This window comes from Cupressus sempervirens, chromosome 5 (genome assembly GCF_028749045.1).
Source record: "Cupressus sempervirens isolate cs-2001-9-10 chromosome 5, ASM2874904v1, whole genome shotgun sequence".
NCBI classification, from domain to species: domain Eukaryota; kingdom Viridiplantae; phylum Streptophyta; class Pinopsida; order Cupressales; family Cupressaceae; genus Cupressus; species Cupressus sempervirens.
This window is the reverse complement of record NC_143122.1, coordinates 367,881,615-367,905,363: the sequence shown is the minus strand read 5'-3', so window position 1 is coordinate 367,905,363 and position 23,749 is coordinate 367,881,615. Positions and strand designations below refer to the sequence as shown.

The following is a 23,749-nucleotide window of genomic DNA, read 5'->3' as shown; positions in this document are numbered from 1 at the left end:
GAATATAATTTAAATAAGCATTATAGATTGACAATAGTTTGACACTTAACACTATTAAATACTTTGGTGAAATTGAAGTTTATATTGCATTGAAAGAAATCTTAAAAATAGAAATCAAAATAATAAGAAGAGCGCGGTAGTTTACAATTAGTCGTTGCTTTCTGCCTTGATTTGCTTTTTGTGTTTTAATAAACGGTAATATTGCTTGATAAGTAGGAGATAATTTCCACAGCTAGTCAAATTGTGATATGAATATCAGGATTTAACTGTGTGATTTTGAGTCAAACTCGATGACCCATATTTCATGAGTAGTGATTCAACATGAATCCATCTCTCATGAGAATAAATGGAACACTTAGCACTCATTGGATCTAGGTGATGCTCACAGGGGTGAAGCACCGGGACTTCCCGGGAGGTCACCCATCCCAGTACTACTGCTTTTTAAATTTGCTTTAAGAAGAGTTCCGTTGATTTTTGTTTTTGTTTCATATAGAATTGTTGTTGATTTCAGTAGTATATATAGGCAGCCTCTGCTATTTTCATTTATATTGCTTTTTAAATTGCTTTTTAAATTTTTTTTAAGAAGAGTTCCGTTGATTTTTGTTTTTGTTTCATATAGAATTGTTGTTGATTTCAGTAGTATATATAGGCAGCCTCTGCTATTTTCATTTATATTTTCTAATTCTTCTTCCTCTGTTTTTCTTAAATTTCTTTCCTTTTTTAAAGCATGGCCATGCGAATTTCTGATTTTCTTGACTTCTTGAGTGTTGTGTTTCTACTAATTTTTGTGTTCCATGTTTCGTTTCACTTTTTGTGTTCTGTGTTTTATGTTTGGATTGTGTTTTGTTTGTATGCTGCATTTTGTATGATTTTGAGGAGGGTTTCCAGAGCAGGGGAATGGCAGCACGACTTACTGTTTTGCAAGTTAAATTGCAGGGTGTTAGGATGCTCTTATTCTTGATTTCACTGCTGGACTATTGTATTTTTTTGGTTTTTTTCCAGGTACGATGCTTTTAACACGCCGTGCTTTTCAAAATACCCTTGTTTTTACATGCTTTTATGATGCATCTGTTCTACCATATTTGATATCAAATAACTTTTATTCAGTGGTTTTATTCTCTCTTAGGTTTTATATCGTTAAAGAAGTTCTAATTTGAAGCTCTTAATATTTTGCCTGATTTTATTGCTGAAATGTTGTAACCTTCTTGGTTTATTGCAGGTACAATGCTTTTAACACCCTGTGGGTTTCAGGATACTGTTTTGCCTTATTTTACTACTGGAATATTGTAACCTTTTTGGTTTATTGCAGGTATGATGCTTTTTGAAATACCTTTGTTTATACATGGGTTTATGCTGCATCTGTTATATTGATAAAGGTTCTAATATATTTACTCTTAGATAACTTTAATTTAATGCATTATTTGGGTTATTTGTTTCCATTTCTCAATTTTTTTTGCAGGTTACATTTTGGTAAAGAAGTTTTAATTTTTCTTAGTGCAGCATTTTTTATTTTTTTAGATCCAATTTAGCTGATAGTACCTGCAGTCATTTTAGTAGGTCATTAAAGTCTGAATGGATTAAAAAATAAAATGGTTATGGTATTAAATACTTCAGGCAAAAGATTATTTGCTAGTTCTATGCTCTTAATATGTATGTAACAGTATTTTCATTCTAGATAGATGCTTAAACTATTAGTCTCGACTATCTTTTGGCAATGTCTTCCTATTTATTGGACTGAATTCTTTTTTTTGAAGCTGCCCTTACATCAATTTCATGTTATCACATCCTTTGATCTTCTACTACCACTATTATGCATCACTTGAAAATGTCATCAACATCCATAGGATTGTCTCTTTACTCTTTACTTATCCACGATGATAGTTTTATAGAACATAAATACTAATGTCATTCATCACATAACAAATTAAGTCTGTCATGTTTTATGTCTGCTCTTGTGGGTATCCTCTGGATGCCTTATTAGGCTCTGTTGGTCATTAAATTTTGAATGGATTAATAAACAAATGGTCATGGTATTAAATGTTTCAGGCAAAAGGTCATCTACTAATGGTGCTCTTAATATGTCTCTAATAATGCTTTTATTCTAGGTAGGTGCTTAAACTATCAGTTGTTGACTATTAGAGGCTTAAAGTACAGTCTTCTCGTACATTGGATTGATCTTCAATTACCATTGTTATGCATAACTTAAAAAAGTGTTCACAGTCATGGGACTATGTCTTTACATATCCATTATGACTTATTTCAAGCACATACATACTAATGTCACTTGTCTCATAATTTTTTTGTCATACTTTATGACTGCTCTTGCTGACATGCTCTAGATGCTTTAAGACTTCTTTAGATCCAATAACTAAAGTCTTTATAGATTAAGAAGCAAACGGTCATGGTATTTAATATTTCAGGTAAGAGGTCATTCACTAACTGTTTTCTTAATATGTCTTTAACAACACTTTTATTTTAGGTAGATTTGTAGACTATTAGCCTTTGAATATCTTTTGGCACTATCTTCTTGTTCATTGGATTGAACTCTTCCTTTTGAAGCTGGCCTTACCATAGGACTTCTCATTACTATTTACTTATCCACTATGATAGTCTGCAGTACATTTGTCCCATAACAAATTAAATCTGTTGCGCTTTATGCTTGCCTTTGTTTAGTATACCCTAGATGCCTTAGGACTTCTTTATACCAAATAATGTTATTGGTGGTTGTGGTGGCAGGTCATTAAAGTCTGAATGGATGAAGGTCATTTACTAATGGTGATCTTAATATGCTTAATGACTTTCCTTATTGATATGCTCTAGGTGCTTAATGGCTTCTTTAAGTCCAATAGTGTTGGTAGTAGTTTGAGTGGGTTTAGCAGTAATTGGTTGAGGCAAAATGCTCAAATGTTTCAGTCAAAAAAGGTCATTGACTATTTGTGCTCTTATTTTGTCTCTAACAGTGCTTTTATTCTAGGTAGATGCTTAAACTATTAGTCTTTGGCTAGCTTTTGGCAGAGTCTTCTTGTTCATTGGATCAAATTCTTCTTTTTGAAGCTACCCTCAAACTAATTTCCCATCATCATACCCTTATGATCTTCTACTACCACTGTTATACATCACTTGAAAAGGTTGTCAACAATCACAGGACTATCTCTTTACTCTTTACTTATCCACTATGACTCTTTTTAGTAGATACATGCTAATGTCATTCATCTGATGACAAATTAAGTCTATCATGCTTTATGAATGCCCTTGTTGATATGCTTAGATGCTTTATGACTTCTTTAGATCCAAATATGCTGGTAGTAGTTGCAGTAGGTTAAACTAATTTCACGTAATCATACCCTTTTGATCTTCTACTACAATTGTTATGCATCACCTCAAAAAGTTGTCAACATCCATATGATTGTTTTTTACTCTTCATTTATCCACTATGACAGTTTTGCAACACATACATACTAATTTCATTCATCTAATAATGAACCAAGTTTGTCGTGCTTTATGATACTCCTTGTTGGTATGCTCTAGGGGACTTATGACTTCTTTGAGTCCAATAATGCCAGTAGTAGTTCGAGTAGTTTTGGGAGCAATAGATTAAGAGGAAAATGCTCATGACATTAAATGTTTCAGTCAAAAAGTCATTGAGTATTTGTGCTCTTATTTTGTATCTGACAATGCTTATATTCTAGGTAGATGCTTAAACTTTTAGTCTTTGACTAGCATTTGACATAGTCTTGTTATTTGGATTGAGCTCTTATTTTGAAGCTGCCCTTAAGTAGTTTCACGACATCATACCCTTTTGATCTTCTACTTCCACTGTTATACATTACTTGAAAAAGTTGTCAACAATGATAGGACTATCCCTTTACTCTTTACTTATCCACTATGCCTCCCTTTTAGCGGATACATACTAATGTCATTCATCTGTTAACAAATTCTGCCATGCTTTATGAGGACCCTTGTTGATATGTTTAGATGCTTTGTGACTTCTTGAGATCCAATAATGCTGGTAGTAGTTGCTGTAGGTTAAACTAATTTCAAGTAAACATACCCTTTTGATCTTCTACTACAATTGTTATGTATCACCTCAAAATGTTGTCCACATCCATAGGATTGTCTCTTTACTCTTCACTTATCCACTATTATAGTTTTGCAACACATACATACTAATTTTGTTCATCTAATAATTAATTAAGTTTTTCATGCTTTATGATATTCCTTGTTGGTATGCTCTAAGGGTCTTATGACTTCTTGAAGTCCAACAATGCCAGTAGTAGTTTGAGCAGGATTAGTAGTAATAGATTAAGAGGCAAATGCTCATGACAGTAAACGTTTCAGTCAAAGGGTCATTGAGTATTTGCGCTCTTAATTTGTATCTAACAGGGCTTTTATTCTAGGTAGATGCCTAAACTTAGTCTTTGACTAGCTTTTGGCACAGTTGTTAATTGGATTGAGCTCTGATATTTGAAGCTGCCCTTAAACTAATTTCACATCATCATACCCTTTTGATCTTCTCCTACCACTGTTATACATCACTTGAAAAAAGTTGTTGTAGGACTATTGCTTTACTCTTTACTTATCCAATATGACTCTTTTTAGCAGATACATACTAATGTCATTCATCTGATAATAAATTAAGTCTGTCATGCTTTCTGACTGCCCTTGTTGATATGCTTAGATGCTTTATGACTTCTTTAGATCCAATAATGCTGGTAGTTATCGCAGTAGGTTTAGATCATCAAAGTCTAAATAGATTAAGAAGAAAATGGTCATGGTATTAAATGTTTTAGGCAAAAGGTTATTCAGGTACTGTGTTCTTAATGTCTGTACAATCCTTTCAATCAAACTGGAAGTTTAATCTATTAGCTTTTGGCAATCTTTTGGCACTGTCTTCTTGTTCATGGGACTGAACTCTTCCTCTAGAAGCTGCCCTTAAACTAATTTCATGTCATCATACCCTTTTGGTCTTCTATTGCCACTGTCATACATCACTCGAAAAAATTGTCAACAGTTAGAGGATTGTCTCTTTACTCTTTATTTATCAATTATGACCGTTTTGGAGCACATAATACTAATGTCATTTATCTCATTACAAATTCAGTCTGTCATGCTTTATGACCGCCTTTGTCGGTATGCTTTTAATGATATAAGACTTCTTTGGATCCAATAATGCTGGTAGTAGTTACTTTAGGTTTAGCAGGGCATTAAAGTCTGAATGGATATTTGCCAACATTAGAGGACTGTCACGTTGCTTATGAAGTATTGACTATTTTGGAGCACATATATACTAATTTCATTAATCTCATTACAGATTAAGTCCATCATATGACTGCCTTTGTTGGTATACTTTTAGATGCTTTATGACTGCCCTTGTTGGTATGCTTTAGATTGTGTATGACATATTAAGATCCAATAATGCTGGTAGTAATTGCACTAGGTCTAGGAGGGCGTTAAAATCTGGATTAAGAAGCAAATGGCCATTGTAAGAAATGCTTCAGACAAAAGATAATTTGTTAAGTGTGCCCTTAATATTTTTGTAGCTGTGCTTTCATTCTAGCTTGATGCTTAAATTATTGGTCTTTTGACTAACTTTTGAAACTGTCTTCTTGTTCATTCGATTGAAGTCTTCCTAATAAAGATGCCCTTCAACTAATTTTGTGATATCATATCCTTTTGATCTTTTACTACTTGCATATCGTTCAAACTTTGTATTGCTTAGATTTGGCCTCACGGCTAAAGCCCTTGTTGGTATGCTTTAGATGCTTTATGACTTCTTTGGATCCAATAAAGCTAGTAGTAATTGCGATAGGTTTAGCAGGGCATTAAAGTCTGGATCAAGACGTCATTTATTAAGTGGGCTCTGAATATGTTTGTGGCTGTGCTTTCATTCTAAATGGTTAAATTTTTGGTCTTTGACTATCTTTTGGCACTGTCTTCCTGTTCCTTGGATTGGAGCCTTCCTTATGAAGGTGACCTTCAACTAATTTTGTGTCATGATATCCTTTTGATCTTTTACTACCACTATTATGCACCACGTGAAAAAATTGTCAACAGTCATAGGATTGTCTCTTTTCTCTTCATGTATGCTCTAAATTCTTTATGAACTCATAATACTTGAAAAAGTTGTCAACAATCATAGGATTGTCTCTTTTCTCTTCACGTATGCTCTAAATTCTTTATGAATTCTTTTCATCCAATAATGCTGGCAGTAGCTGTAGTTTGCTTAGCAAGTCAGTAATGTCTGAATTTATTAAGAAGCAAATGGTTACAAAATGTTTAAGGCAAGTGGTCATTTACTAACCAATGGTGGTAGTAGTTGTAGTAGGTTTATCAGGTCACTAAAGTCTAAATGGTTCGTCATGACATTAAATGTTTCAGATCATTTACTGACTCTGCTCTGTGCTTTGGTTCTAGATAGATGCTTAAACTAGTAGTCTTTGACCATCTTTTATCTCTAGTTTCTTGTTCATTTGACTGAACTTTTCCTTTTGAAGCTACCCTGAAACTAGTTTCATGTCATTATATCCTTGTGATCTTCTAGTACCACTGTTGTAAACAGCCTTAGGATAGTCCCTTCACTCTTAAGTACTGTTTTGTAACACATACAGACTAATGTCGTGCATCTCATAACAAATCAAGTCTGTCGTGATTTATGACTGCCCTTGTTAGTATGCTCTAGATGCTTGACAACTTAATTAGATCCGATAATTATGGTTGTGGGTATAGTATGTTTAGCATGTCTTTAAAGTCTGAATAGATTAATAAGCAAATAGTCATGGTATTAAATGTTTCAGGGAAAAGGTCATTTGCTAACTAAACTATTAATATGTATGCAACAATGCTTTCATTCTAGGTAGATGCTTAAACCAGTAGCCTTTAACTATCTTTTGACACCGTCTTCTTGTTCAGTGGACTGAAATCTTCATTTTGACACTGTTCTTAAACTAATTGCATGTCATCATACCCTTTTGATCTTCTATTACAACCACTGTTGTGCATCACATAAAAATGTTGTCAAGAGTCATAGGACTCTCTCTGTACTCTCTACTTATCTCATTCATCTATGATGGTCTCAGCACATTCATAATAGTGTCATTGATTTGATAACAAATTAAGTCTTTCATGCTTTTATGACTTCTTTAGATCCAATTATGCTAGTTAGTTGTTTCAGTAGGTTTACCAAGTTATTAAAGTTTGAATGGATTAAGAAGCAAATGATCATGGTATTTTTTTTCAGACAACATGTTATTTACTAACTGTCCTATTAATATGTCTGTAACAATGCTTTCATTCTAGATAGATTCTTAACTACTAGTCTTTGACTGTCTTTTGGCATTGTCTTCTTGACAATTGGATTGAACTCTTCTTTTTGAAGGTGCCCTTAAACTAATTGAATGTCATGCCATTTGATCTACCACTGCTGCTATGCAACACTTGAAAAAGTTGTCAATAGTCATCATTCATCTCATAACAAATTAAGTCTGTCATGCTTTTGACTGCCCCTTGTTGATATGCTCCAGATGCAATATGACCTATTTAGATCTAACAATGTTGGTAGTAGTTGCAGTAGGTTTTAGTGGATCGTTAAAGACTGAATGGATTAAGAAGCAAATGGTCATGGTATTAAATGTTTCAGGAAATACATTTATTAACTATGCTCTTAATATGTCTGTAGAAGTGCTTTGATGCTCAGTACATCCTTAAACTATTAGTCTTTGAGCATCTTTTGGCACTGCCTTCTTGTTCATTGGAGTGAAGTCTTCCTTTTGAAGCTGCCCTTAAACTATTTTCGTGTCATCATACCGTTTTTATTTTATGCTACCACTGTTATGCATAATCATAGGACTGTTGTTAGATCCAATAATGCTGGTAGTAGTTGCAGTAGATTTATCAGGTCTTAAAAATGTAAATAGGAAAAACACCATTTGTTAGCTCTGCTATTAATATGTCGGTAACAATGCTTTCATTCTAGGTAGAATCTAGATGCTTAAAATATTAGTCCTTGACCATCCTTTGATACTGTCTTCTTTTTCATTGGATTGAACTTTTCCTTAAACAAATGCTAGTAGTAGTTGCACTAGGTTTATCAAGTCATTAAATGTTTCAAGCAAAAGGTCATTTACTAAATTTGCTTTTAATATGTCTAGACTCTATACCAATTCTTTCTTTCTATGTAGATGCTCAAAGCCTTAATGTTTTGGTACCGTCTTCTTGTTCATTGGATTTGCCCTTCTCTTTGACTATGCTCCAGATGCAATATGACCTATTTAAATCCAATAATGTTGGAAGTAGTTGCAGTAGGTTTTAGTGGGCCATTAAAGACTGGATGGATTAAGAAGCAAATGGTCATGGTATTAAATGTTCAGGAAATACATTTACTAACTGTGCTCTTAGTATGTCTGTAGAAGTGCTTTGATGCTCAGTACATTCTCAAACTATTAGTCATTGAGCATCTTTTGGTACTGCCTTCTTGTTTGTTGGAGTGAAGTCTTCCTTTTCAACCTGCCCTTAAACTAATTTCATGTCATCACACCCTTTTTATTTTATACTACCACTGTTATGCATAACCTAAAAAAGTTGTCAACAATCATAGGACTGTCGTTAGATCTAATATTGCTCGTAGTGGTTGCAGTAGATTTATCAAGTCTTATAATGTTATAGGCAAAAAGTCATTTACCAATTTTTGTCTTAATATGTCTGTAACAATGCTTTCATTCTAGGTAGAATCTACATGCTTAAACTATTAGTCTTTGATCCTTTGGTACTGTCTTCTTTTTCACTGGATTGAACTTTTCTTTGTAAAGCTGTCCTTTAAACAAATGCTAGTAGTAGTTGCAGTAGGCTTATTAGGTCATTAAACGTTTCAGGCAAAAGATCATTTACTAACTTTGCTTTTAATATGTCTAGACTCTATACCAATGCTTTCTTTCTAGGTAGATGCTTAAAGCCTTAACCTTTTGGTACTGTCTTCTTGTTCATTGGATTTGCCCTTGTCTTTGACTATCTTTTGATACTGTCTTCTTGTTCATTGCATTGACTATCTTTCATGTCATTATTTTCTTTGATATTCTATTACTTCTGTCATGCATCACTTAAATAGCTGTCAGTGCTCATGGCTTAAGCTTTTGGTACCGTCTTCTGGTACTGTCTTCTTGTTCATTGGATTTGGCCTTGTCTTTGACTATCTTTTGATACTGTCTTCTTGTTCATTGCATTGACTATCTTTCATGTCATTATTTGCTTTGATATTCTATTACTTCTATCATGCATCACTTAAATAGCTGTCAGTGCTCATGGCTTAAGCTTTTGGTACCCTCTTCTTGTTCATTGGATTTACCCTTGTCTTTGACTATCTTTTGATACTGTCTTCTTGTTCATGGGTTGTCTATCTTTCATATCATTTTTCGCTTTGATATTCTATTACTTCTGTCATGCATCACTTAAATAGCTATCAATGCTCATGGCATTGTCTCATTAATCTTTACTTTTCCACTATGACTGTTTTGCAATACATACAAACTAATGTGATTCATCTCATAACAATTTAAGACTATCATGCTTTATGATTTCCCTTGTTGGTATGCTCTAGATGTTTTATGACTTCTTTAGATCCATTTTTGGTGGAAGTAGCTGCAGTACATTTAGCAGGTCATTGAACTGTGCATGGATTGAGAATAAATGATTATGGTATTAATTGTTTAGGCAAAAGTTCATTTATTAATTGTGCTCTTAATATGTCTGTAAGAATGCTTTTTCTCTAGGTAGATGCTTTCTTTGACTATTTTTTGGCGTCGTGTTTTCCTTTATTGGATTGGATCCTTCCTTTTGAAGTTGTCCTTAAATTAATTTCATGTGATCATACCCTTTCAATGTTCTACATCCTTCCTTTTGAAGTTGCCCTTAAATTAATTTCATGTGATCATACCGTTTCAATGTTCTAACTTCTACCAATGTTATGCATCATCTTAAAAAGTTGTCAATAGTCAAATGGTTGTCTCTTTACTGTCTAGTTATCTTCTATTACTGTTTTTCAGCACATGCATAGTAGAGTCATATAAGTTCATTTCACAAAAGAAATTGTTGCAATTTAAAACCACAGTTTTTTGTATGCTCTAGATATTTTATGACTTGTTTGGATCCAAGTGGTCATGGTATTAAATGGTTAAAGGAAAATATCATTTACTAACTGTGCTCTTAATATGTTTGTAAAAAATCTTTCATTCTAGGTGGATGCCTAAACTATTAGTCTCCATCTTTTGGCCCTGTTGCCTTGTTTGTTGGACCGGACTTTTCCTTTTGAAGTTGCCCTTAGACTAATTTTATGTCACAATTTGATCTTCTACTACCACTGTTATGCTTCATTTGAAAAGGTTCTCAACTGTCATGAGACTTGTTATGCTTCACTTGAAAAGATTCTAAACTGTCATGAGACTGCCCCTTTACTCTTTACTTATACATTGTGATTGTATTGCAACACATACATGCTAATGTCATTAATTACATAACAATTATGTTTGGCATGCTATAGGACTGCCCTTGTTGCTATGCTTTAGATACTTTATGACTTCTTTAGATCCAATAGCTACAGTATGTTTAACAGGTAGTTAAAGTCTGCAATGGGTTAGGAAGCAAATGATCATGGTATTAAATGTTTAACAGGTAGTTAAAGTCTGCAATGGCTCTCTTGATATGCCTGGGTCAGTTTCTTGGTAGAGGCTTAAAATATTAGCCTTTTAACTATCTTTTGGCACTGCCTTCTTGTTCATTGGAATTCCTTCTTTTGGAAATTTTCATTAAACTAATTTCATGTCACTAGATCATTATATAGAGAGGTAGCATTTGCACTACCTTTCCACTTTTGATTCTTTCCAACTTGGCCTGTTTAGTGGTGCTGAAGTAGGCTCCTACGATGGTAGGAGGAATGTCTTCTAGGGGGGATTTAAACGAGCTTTACTCATATAAGATTTTGTAGCTTGACTGCCCTTGTTGCTATGCTTTAGATACTTTATGACTTCTTTAAATCCAATAGTTGCAGTATGTTTAACATGTAATTGAAGTCTGTAATGGGTTAGGAAGCAAATGGTCATGGTATTAAATGTTTTGTGCAAAAGGTCATTTAGTAATTGCGCTCTTGCTGTACCTGGATCAGTGCATTCATTCTTGGCAGATGCTTAAAATATTAGCCTTTAACTATCTTTTGGCACTGCCTTCTTGTTCATTGGACTTCCTTCTTTTTGAAACTTCCACTAAACTACTTTCATGTCACGAGATCATTATATAGAGAGGTAGCATTTGCACTACCTTTCCTCTTTTTGATTCGGTTAGTTGGAAGCCAACCGACGCATTTCCTCATCACCTAACTACCCAACCCGTCAAGTTTAACAAGTATTTTATTCTGACTACATCGATCCCCCCAAAAAAAGAAGTTGTCTTCTAGACGACTTTAGAACATGAAACAAAAACAAGTTTAACTTCAAGAGGTAGGACATCCTTGTGCTAGGATCTACTTTCTCTATCTTCCAGGCTTCCTCGATGGCCATTTTTTCTGCTTCCCATTGATGAGAGATGGCAGCCACAACCTGCCAATGCTTTTGCTACCCTTTGCCGTCTTACCCTTGTAACCAACCTCCACAGGATGTTTCGGTTGTCGAATAGATTTTTTAGGTACTAGGAATGTTTGTGTTCGTCATACCTCTGTTTTCCATACTCCTCGCCACACTCAGCCAGACTGTTGCCACACTGCTTCCTCTATATGCCGTACGAAATCTTTTAGTACGGAAATTTGCTGCCATACTGGTGTTTGCCATATGGAATTCTATTGCCCACCATACAGATGGAAAGCTCTCCCCTTGACACCGTGCAATTATAGTTCTAGGTTGTCGTACTTCTCCCCTTGACGCCGTACAGGCATATTTCCTCTCCCTTTGATGTCGTATGGATATATTTCCAGGCCGTACCTCTTCTCTTTCCTATTCCTCTAGTTCCTGTCGTACGTGTACCTGTAATTTATTTCTGCATACGAAATTCTGCAACTACTTGTACCTACACGTGGGGGTGTCATACTTCCTCTTTCCGTATGGAATGGCTGTCTCGACCCCGTACACTATGTAACCCTTGACCCCGTATGCTATATAACCCTCATATGGAATTGTTCCTATCCTGTGCTATCCATGCGGCTGCTGTCCATATGGCTGTTGTCCGTACGACTGTTGTCCGTACAGCCAATCTCTTCTCTAGATTAGCCCATACACTAATTTCTCTGTCAATTCCCTCTGTCTCCCTTCCTTCTCTGCTTCTCTAGGACTTATTATTGTTTTAGGACTTCCTCCTTTTATAGGGACTTGCGTCGGTTCTTTCTCCTCTTATACTTACAAAATGGCTACTTACCACTTCATCCTGTTTTTCATACGCCTTCAACTTAGACCCATTTACTAAGTCTTTAATAGGTGTGTTATCTAAAGTAGATAGTTTTATTGCTCCATTCTCGTTATACATCGTGTACTCCTCCGGGTACCTTCCTTCCGACTGAGAGTCTTGTATTTGTAACATATTACATTCTGCATGGAAAACTTCATAGTCTCCCATTTTCTAGTGAAATAAACCCTTAAGGGAGTCTGTGTCATCCTCCAAGTATTCTCCTAACCTGAGTATTCCCTCCTCGTGAGGTTCCATCCCTTCATATTCTTCTTCTTCAAAATCAGATGCCAAGTCTTGACTTACTGACTGGTTTTTGAGATCTATCATGTACTTCCTTCTGATTCAATAGAAAGGGTGTTTCGTTTCCAGTTGTGATTGGCCTTTGCTACTATTAACCGTTCTCTCCCTAATAAAGCATCATATCCTTTCTTCTCCAAGGAAATAACCACAAAGTCTAAAACAAATTATTGGGTTCCTATTATTACCTTTTGCCCTATCAAGGTGCCAATTGGTTTGATGCCATGCTGATTTGCTCCTACGAGCTGGAATTTGGGTGGCCACAAGGTAGGTTTTCCAATCGCCTTCCACGTATCTTTTGATAGAACATTTACTCCAGAGCCTCCATCAATTATCGTGTTTGAGAGTTTGTACCCCATGATCTCCATCTCTACCATTGCTGGCGCTCTCCCTAACCCTATTGTAAATAATGTGCTTTCTTCCTTTCCCACTGAAGGTTCTTTTTCTACATGCTCTACTGCTTCTGGTTCCACTTGTTCTACTGTTTCTGGTTCCCTTTGGGGATTCTGTTGAGTTGGTAGCATTCCTTGTGTCAATGCGACTTGTAACTAGGGTAGTGTATCTAGTAATTCCCCAATGGAGACCGAAATGGTAGTTTCTAATACTTTCCTCATGATGTTAGGTACGCCCTTGCCCCTAGAGGTCTTGGTCGGCTTAGCTATTGTTTTCCCTCTCAACTCATTTTGGATGTTCTGCTTTGCCTCCTCAAATCTTGCTTTTTCCACCGTGGCCTCCAGGTATGTGGCTTTCTTGGCTTGCATCCTTGTTATTGCAAGTACCTCCTCTTCTGATCCTTCAACATCCAACATGTTCACACCTTTTTCCCTTGGGCAATTTGTATCCTCATGGTTGCTCGACCCACACCATTTGCAGAGCATTCCTCCATTTTGCCCCCCTCCATTTTGACATTCTTAGAAAAATGGTCCCATTCATTGCATCTTCGGCATTGGATCATGGGCCGTCCTTTAGAATCATATTGGATTGCCCTTTGAGGGGTGTTAGTGTTACTATTGTTATTATTGTTATTGGCATTGCCTCTATGGTTACTCTTGTACCCCCCTGGGGAAGCTTCTGTGTTATTGTTCTTTGGGGGAGTTGCTGGTGGTGTAGACTGTTCTCCAGTGAACAATACCTGGGCATTCCTTGTTTTTAAGTTATAAGGGTAGTCCTTGATAGCATGACCCCTTATCTGGCAAGTCTCACAAAACATCTTTCTCGGACATGCTCCTTTGGTATGACCCTCTTTTTGGCAATCTGTACACCATAGATCTTTACCCTCCTTCCTCTCATCCTTATTTTTGGCTACTTCCTTCATTAGCCATTTGAGGTCCTTCCTCAAAACTTGGATTGCTTTGGACACTTCCTCACTCTCCTCGGAACTCTCACTAGAGTTTCCATGCTGTCTCCTCTTCGAGGTTTTAGTTTCACTTTCAATGTCCATAGCGCGCGTACAAGCATCTCCAAAAGTGGATAGTGGAACTATCTTCATTTTTTTTCTTAAGGACGGGGTGAGTCCTTCAATAATCCATCTTTTCTTTAGCCCGTCCGTAGGTGTATTGTCCAATTTGCTAATGAGTTCCTTTAGCCGCTTGGTATAAGCCTTCACAGATTCCTTCTTATCTTGTTTGGTGTTATAAATTTCTATGACAATTTCATCGTCATCTCTTAACAATTTGAATTCCTCCTCAAATACTCTACACAGGTTATCCCAAATGTTCTTCTTACCAGCCTCCAAGTCTGCACACCAATCTATGGCGATCCCTCTTAATGTGGTAGGAAATGCCTTTAACCATTCATCATTGTTATTCTCCCCGTTCGCTTGCCATATAGTTATACAAGTTTTGCAATGGCGAGCGGGATCCTCTAATTCGTCCCCTGTAAATTTGGGCAATTTTTGTTTATCAACTATAATTCTCTTTGCTTGTTGCCGCCTTCTCAATGGAACCCCTCCTCCCGAGGGAACACCATCACCCGGTGGAACCCTACTTCCAGATGAGACACCACTTCCTAATGGAACACCCTCGCCAGATGGAACTCCCCCTCCAGATGGAACTCCCCTTGCCAGATGGAACACCCTTGCCAGATGGAACTCCCCCTCCAAATGGAACACCCCTGCCAGATGGAATTCCCCCTCCAGATGGAACTCCCCCTCCAAATGGAACACCCCTGCCAGATGGAACACCCTCGCCAGATGGAACATCTCCGCTAGATGGAACACCTCTGCCAGATGGAACACCTCTGCCAGATGGAACTCCCCCTCTAGATGGAACTCCCCTGCCAGATGGAATGCCCTCGTTAGATGGAACACCCCCGCCAGATGGAACTCACCCTTCAGATGGAACTCCCTCGCCAGATGGAACACCTCCTCCAGATGGAACTCCCTTACCAGATGGAACACCCTTGCCAGATGAAACACCCCCTCCAGATGGAACACCCCTGCTAGATGGAACTCACCCTCCAGATGGAACTCCCTCGCCAGATGGAACACCTCCTCCAGATGGAACTCCCTTGCCAGATGGAACACCCTTGCCAGATGAAACACCCCCTCTAGATGGAACACCCCTGCTAGATGGAACTCCCCCTCCAAATGGAACACCCCTGCCAGATGGAACACCCTCGCCAGATGGAACATCTCCGCCAGATGGAACACCTCTGCTAGATGGAACACCTCTGCTAGATGGAACTCCCCCTCTAGATGGAACTCCCCTGCCAGATGGAATGCCCTTGTTAGATGGAACACCCCCGCCAGATGGAACTCACCCTCCAGATGGAACTCCCTCGCCAGATGGAACACCTCCTCCAGATGGAACTCCCTTGCCAGATGGAACACCCTTGCCAGATGAAACACCCCCTCCAGATGGAACACCCCTGCTAGATGGAACTCCCCCTCCAGATGGAACACTACTTCCCAATGGACTAGACTCTTGACCCCTTATCTCCTCTTGAGCGAGTTCTCGCCGTTTAGGGGTTTGTGATTTTCGACACCCGAGCTACCTTTCCGGTGTCTCTGAAATAACCAAATTGGCTAGTTCCTCAATAGTATGTTCAATCCACCCTTCTTAACTTTGATGGAAATCCCCTTGTGTTCTCCAGTTTCAGTGTCTCTCTTCTTGTTGCTGGAGACATAAGGTTCTTAAGGCGACTTCCTCCTCAGTTTTGTCCTCTGGTGCTGTCCTCCGGTATTTATTTGGAATCAGGGGCATGAAATAATTCAGAGCCTATCTTCCTATCTTGGCTTATTGAGTTCCTCTACTTTGTGATTCCACACCCTCTCTGTTGAAGAACTTGTTGCCTTCTTCCTTCCCTCTCGATTTGTGCTCTTTCGTCTTCAATATGTACGAGGTTCCTTGCTAAAAGCCGAGGAATTTGTCCTAGGAGATCATGCATTGCCGGTGGCACGAAGAGTTCGTCGCGTACTGTGCTCTTAGGAACCGTCCTCTCACGGGCTTCCTTTTGCACGTACTGCTCGACCACAACTTCCCACGCTGTCACCAAGTCGTGTGTCAATTGATCCTCCCTAGTTATTTCTTCCTCCTCTCCGTCGCTATTAATAATTTGGATGCAAGGTATAAATGGTCTTCCCATTAGTCCATCCTGTTAGCACAATAACTCTAGATCCGAACTTAGACAACGACGCCAAAAATGTAGAGGTAATATTTATCAAGTTCACAGATACAAATTAACACAGTTGATATACACATGCACAAAACATAGAATGTACCAGTAATACCACAATCCAATAGGCAAGGAAATGATTTCTTTATTAATACTAGAAAACCCACACCCGTACATTACCAATGTTCCAAATATTTATAGATGGGTCGGTCAGTTGGAAGCCAACCGACGCATTTCCTCATCACCTAACTACCCAACCCGACAAGTTTAACAAGTACTAAACATAACAAGTATTTTATTCTGACTACACAGTGGTACTGAACTAGGCTCCTACGATGGTAGGAGGAATGCCTTCTAAGGGGAATTAAATGAGCTTGACTCATTGAAGATTTTGTAGGAGTACCTGGGGTAATTGCTAGTGAGGAGCACAGATTGAGAGGTGGAATATAGATGGCAGATAAAATAAAATTGATTATAGAGATAACTGGGGAGAAGGTGAGGCAAAAACTTGAGTAGGGGAGACAAAGGGTTGAGGCACTATAGAAACCAGAGACAGAGAAGAGAGGAGGGTTGGAGAACTTACCCTAGGAACATACGGTGTCTGAGAAAATATCTTTTGGCGCTTTCTTGTTCATCAAACTTTCTTCTTTTTGAAACTTCTCTTAAACTAATTTCAACTCACCATCTCATTATATAGGGAGGTAATTTACGCTATCTTTCCACTTTTTGATGCTTTCCAACTCGGCCTGATTACTGGTGCTGAAGTAGGCACTATAGAAACCAGAGACAGAGAAGAGAGGAGGGTTGGAGAACTTACCCTAGGAACATACGGTGGCGGAGAAAATATCTTTTGGCTCCTTCTTGTTCATTAGACTTTCTTCTTTTTGAAACTTCTCTTAAACTAATTTCAACTCACCATCTCATTATATAGGGAGGTAATTTACGCTATCTTTCCACTTTTTGATGCTTTCCAACTCGGCCTGATTACTGGTGCTGAAGTAGGCTTCTATAATGGCAGGAGGAATGTCTTCTTGCTCATATTGAAAGGTGGATTATATTTGGCTCCTAATGGGGAAAATATAATTGACTATAGAGATAACTGGGGAGTAGTTGAAGCAAAAACTTGAGAAGGGGAGACAAAGGAGTGAGGCATTGTAGAAACTAGAGATTGAGAAGAGAAGAGGGTTATAGAAGAATTTAAATAAAAAACATATGATGGCGGAGGTGGCGGTACTTCTTGCATTATAAATGGGTCCAATTCCTCTTCTTACTCCTTCAACTCTTGTAGTTTGAGCTTTGAGATCTTTCCTATCTTCTTCTTTGAAAGAGCAATAGGTTGTACTGATCTCCACCACTTTGTCTTTAAGCTTTGAGTAAGGAGCTAATGAAAACATGATCCTTTAGAAACCTTGGCTTCTTTCAACTTTTCTTTTATTTGTTGAGATAATTGGGGAGTAGGTGAGGTAAAAACTTGAGTAGGTTAGACAAAGAGGTGAGACATTGTGTTACATCCGAATTTCCTGGGTCTAATTTAACATTTAACATTCTCAAAGAATACAGTTATTACTTCGTTTCATTGGAAAGCAGTTACATCATTCATGTTCATGTGAATATGATTTACCGTTAAAATCAATTAGACAAATTTTCTTAACTAGAAACTTGAAATACCATCAAATGAAATTACTTCAGAAATTGAAATCACGTACCTCGGAAATTGAGTTCAAATCAAACTAGGGATGCTTCTGCAACCACCTGGGTTAGTCCACAAATACACTATAACAATTTCACAAGTCGACTATCATCTAAAAACCACTATCTCAAAATCATATGATGATTACAACTAAATACCACTATAATTTAAATTAGGGCATCACAAATCACTGTACCAATTAGGGCATCAATTACCATCGGTTCATTTAGGGCTCCTGATAGTGCTTACCACTTAGGGCTTCTGCTACCACGAATTCATTTTAGGGCTTCCGCAACGACGGATTCAACTAGGGCCTCGATACCACAGATCCAATTAGGGCTTCCAATACCATTGCATCATTTAAGGTTTCCAGCTATCATACAATCAATTGTGGCTTCGGATTTCTTTTCCTTTCGATTACTTATCTGTGACAGTAACTCAAGATTAGAAATATATTTATATTCGATATTTATATAAATGTAAACAAATCGCAAATCTATCCAGGTGTAAAATAATGATAACAATGATTTTAACACAATTCAATCTTACCTCCTAAATAAAATGATAGTACTTGTTTCCAATAATCATAGGAATGCATAGCTTATCTCTGTTTGATGCATATTCGACATCTCGAGACAGGTGAAACATTGTCAGGGGCTTTACCACCCAACCTCGGACCACAACTTATCCCCACACGATCTCTAACGAGAAAGGCCCTCCCTACCCAGAATTGAGAGAGAACATCATTCCATCCACCGGGCATCATGATATATATTCACGCCATACGACTTGGCAGCAGGAGATCACCATAATAGGGATAGGCATGAGCTATTAATTAATTCATATTAAATAATAAATGTTGAGATGTCATAACTGATACCGGTTTATACTATTGATGATTCCTTTCTCACACCTCATCACCCAACTTCTCAACTACACAACCGGGTGAAACCCAGGTATCCAAAATTCTCAAAGCAAACGGTTTTAACAATTATTCAAGAAGATTTCATACATCCATCATTTCACATTCTATGATTATGTTCTTTAAAGATTGTAAAATTGACATCAACCTTGACAATCATTCAACATGAATGGAGCATATATGAGCTAAAGCATTATTTATTTTATTACATATTCGATTATGATATCATCCTTGTATTTTCTTTTACAGGTTCATCTACACCTCCTCACCATAATCAAGCCATTAGATTGGTGACTCCTTGGTGCTTGAACATTTATCTTTATTTTGTATAGATCACACTTTCATCACCTCATTCTGGCCCTAGCCGGGTGATATACTTGGTGCTCTCAAAGCTATTATAAGATATTTATCATATTTCTAAATGGATAAAAAAAATAAAGTTTCATGAAGAACTTCAGAGACTGTGCATAAAGATTGTCATTCTTGAATGTAATCTATCTTTTGAGACATACGACTAATTCAAAAGTATTTATTGGACAGGGAGATTGAGTCTATCTCTGGTTCCTACCTAATTACATGGCACATAAAATGTAGAGGCAGACTCTAAGAAGATTTTAACTGGTCTGAAAATATATTGAAGGTGGCATGTTTAAAACAAAATCTGGAACATCGAACTTTTAGAAAATAACTCACAGTCGACTCTGTTAAGCATGGTAAGAATGGAAGGAAATAAGCATGTCTCCCTTATGGGAGACACCCATGGTTCTGCAGTCGAAGTGCCTTCTCTTATTTCCAGTCGTCTCCTTCTGAACTATCTACGACTACTCGTGGGTCGGAATGCAAAATAATAAATATAGACGGGTGCTATTAACATCGTAGTAGGGCAGGGATGTATTCGGAAGGAAAGGTAAAACAAAGGTAAAACAAAGGAAAATGAGCATGGATGCCGGATATGACAAAGCTAACATATAACATCTCTGAGTTGACCTTACGGCTTCCTTGCCATTACAAGATGCCGTTCGAATACCTCAAGGAGAAGTTGAAAAGATTAAACTCAAATTGCAAATGTTTAAATCGATGAAATATGCTAAGAGCTATCATTAAAGAATATTAAATTAGAAATAATAGAGTTGGAAGGTGAAAATAACTCAATTATTATTATAATTCAAAAATTATTAAAATCTTATAAGTACTTTAAAACATCATTTTATTAAATTATTAAAATATAAAGATGCCAAAACATTTTTATATTCAAATGCACATATATAAACTATTATTAAAAATAATATGACGAAAGATAATTTAAAATCTTTTAAGAATACGTTTATATTTAAACTTAATTAATTAAATTAAATTAATTATTAACAACTCATGCAGTTCCAGAGATGTGTCCTGTTTCAAATCGCTAGGTCTTCTACCTGTCTGTCCAATGATGGTGATGCCCTGCCTAATTCTTTTCTGACAATGCTTCCACCCTTCGACATGCTCCCTGCAAGGAATTTCTGTGTGATTAAATTATAAATTATATAATCTTAAATAATCATAATGACCAACTATCTTACCATCTTGCCAGATTATATCAAACTAAACTGCCAACCGAATTTGTGTGAACCTCAACGGCTATATTTCAAGCTAGGTAAAAAATTGGGATGTAACATACCATTCCCCTTGTGGTTCATCATCCTCGATGAACTTGAAATTGCAACGAACATTATAAAGGAGTATTTTAAAAATTGAGATGTAACGTACCATTCCCCTTGTGGTTCATCATGCTTGATGGCCTCTGCAAATTAGACACTAAAAGAAGATTCCACATACAAGATACATATATATAATCATTGTGATATCATTTCTTTTCTCAATTGGGTCAGAATGAAAATCATAATCAAATTTCAAGATCCATTCTTACTTTAAACTTTTCAGAAAGATTAAACACATACTCACTTGAGTTCACATTACCGTACTTGTGGTTGTTTTAACATCTTTTGAATTGATTCTATTTCATGTTCTTGTCATACTCATGTAGGCACTCACCATATCATTAGTTCGATTCCATATTGATATCTTTATTTAAGAGAATTTTCAAGGTTAGGCACTCACCATATCATTAGTTCGATTCCATATTGATATCTTTATTTAAGAGAATTTTCAAGGTTCAACGACTGAGGGTAAGATAAGCATTCAAAATTGAAATTCTTCAGCTAGCAAGTTCTAGATCATAACTTGATCATAATTTAAATCACTCATACGTACCATCTGGCATATGGCCTTCGTTAATGAATAATCATCCTTGCAAACTTATAGATTACCTGTAATAGGTTAGTGAATCGATGTTTTTCCATTGCAACCTTGGCCTTCAAGTTCAATATTACATTAGAATAATCATTTCCTGTTAGGATATCTCCAAAACAATATACAACAGCTCAATAGGTAAAGTCAACATCGCATGTGTATTATACATGTATAACAATGTGTCAAAGGGTAAAGACATGATATTCTATGCAAGATCATCAAATCAAGATCATAAGTATCTGAAACAATTCATAAGATTCTCATAAGTATTCTCATCATTCGTTTGTAAATATTCATCTTTCCCATTTCTGGAATTCAAGCTTCCATGTCCATTTCATCAAAAGTTTACATCTGTAAACAAACATTGATAGTTCCAACTCCTTACTGGAGCACATAATGATCTTTTTGTTTAACCAACATCAGAAAGAATCATGGTTCACAATTCTGTTTTCATTCCATTCAGGTTCAAATTGGTAACAATTTAATTCTTTCATTAATTTGGGTCGACAAACCCGATTGTGATGGATTTAAATATCTTTTTATCAAGATTTTAAACTATGTTTGGATTGCGCAAGTCTAGGCATTGGGACCCTTTTTAATCTTCTCATTCTCGACAAAGAATGGCCCTCCCACCAGGGATAAGGCATATGTAACATTCTGGTCTTGCCACTAAGTAATCAGGTGGGTTGAAGTCCTAACAGTTATTCGACAAAATAACTAAAGCATCTGGACAATCAACAAGATCAATTGTTCTGGCAAATCTGCCTAATTCCACCCTGGCCAAGGATTTCAAAATTTGGGTCGTCAAACCTGATCTCCACCACTTAGCTTGACAATCCTTTTTATCTTTTTAATTAGGTTCGACTCTATGATATCATAGTTTATACATTGGCCAAGGATTTCAAAATTTGGGTCGTCAAACCCGATCTCCACCACTTAGCTTGACAATCCTTTTTATCTTTTTAATTAGGTTTGACTTTATGATATCATAGGGACCCTTTTTAATCTTCTCATTCTCGACAAAGAATGGCCCTCCCACCAGGGATAAGGCATATGTAACATTCTGGTCTTGCCACTGAGTAATCAGGTGGGTTGAAGTCCTAACAGTTATTCGACAAAATAAATAAAGCATCTGGACAATCAACAAGATCAATTGTTCTGGCAAATCTGCCTAATTCCACCCTGGCCAAGGATTTCAAAATTTGGGTCGTCAAACCCGATCTCCACCACTTAGCTTGACAATCCTTTTTATCTTTTTAATTAGGTTCGACTCTATGATATCATAGTTTATCCATTTGTCCACTTCATATTATTTCAGCCTTCCTAGCTATTTTGAATGATTTTCCAATTTTGATTGCAATATCCAGATATGTAAAAATAATTTTTTTTAACATATACATTTTCAGTTTTCTTTTCTTTTCTTTTCAAAAACAGTGCTGGACCCAAGGTTTCATTGTTGAACCCAACCACTCTGATACCATATGTAACATCCGGATTTCTCGAGTCTAATTTGACATTTAACATTCTCAAAGAATATAGTTATTACTTCGTTTCATAGGAAAGCAGTTACATCTTTCATGTTCATGTGAATATGATTTACCGTTAAAATCAATTAGACAAATTTTCTTAACTAGAAACTTGAAATACCATTAAATGAAATTACTTTTGAAATTGAAATCACATACCTCGAAAATTGAGTTTGAACCAAACTAGGGATGCTTCTGCAACTGCCCGGGTTAGTCCACAAATACACTATAACAATTTCACAAGTCGACTATCATCTAAAAACCGCCATCTCAAAATCATATGATGATTACAACTAAATACCACTATAATTTAAATTAGGGCATCACAAATCACCGTACCAATTAGGGCATCAATTACCATCGGTTCATTTAGGGCTCCTGATACTGCTTTACCACTTAGGGCTTCCGCTACCACGAATTCATTTTAGGGCTTCTGCAATGACGGATTCAACTAGGGCCTCGATACCACGGATCCAATTAGGGCTTCCAATACCACTGTATCATTTAAGGTTCCAACTGTCATACAATCAATTGTGGCTTCGGATTTCTTTTCCTTCCGATTACTTATCTGTGATAGTAACTCAAGATTAGAAATATATTTATATTCGATATTCATATAAATGTAAACAAATAAAAAATCTATCCAGGTGTAAAATAATGATAACAATGATTTTAACACAATTCACTATCATAAATAAAATGATAGTACCTGTTTCCAATAATCATAGGAATTCATAGCTTATCTCTGTCTGATGCATATTCAACATCTCGAGAGAGGTGAAAAATTGTCAAGGGCTTTACCACCCAACCTCGGACCACAACTTATTCCCACACAATCTCTAATGAGAAAGGCCCTCACTACCCGGAATTGACAAGGAACATCATTCCATCCATCGGGCATCATGATATATATTCACGCCAGACGACTTGGCAGCAGGAGATCACCATAACAGGGATATGCATGAGTTATTAATTAATTCATATTAAATG

The 23,749-nt window shown here is 36.7% G+C and overlaps 1 long non-coding RNA gene across 1 annotated transcript in view; it reads left to right on the top strand.

Moving 5' to 3' along the window:
* The first annotated feature begins 547 nt into the window (after positions 1 to 547).
* LOC149556272 (uncharacterized) overlaps positions 548 to 23,749 on the top strand; it is a 38,796-nt gene continuing 15,594 nt past the window's right edge. The window contains exons 1-2 of the long non-coding RNA XR_016364654.1: positions 548 to 1,002; positions 1,220 to 1,309. This is a non-coding gene — a long non-coding RNA (uncharacterized LOC149556272). The remainder of the gene's footprint in view (positions 1,003 to 1,219; positions 1,310 to 23,749) is intronic.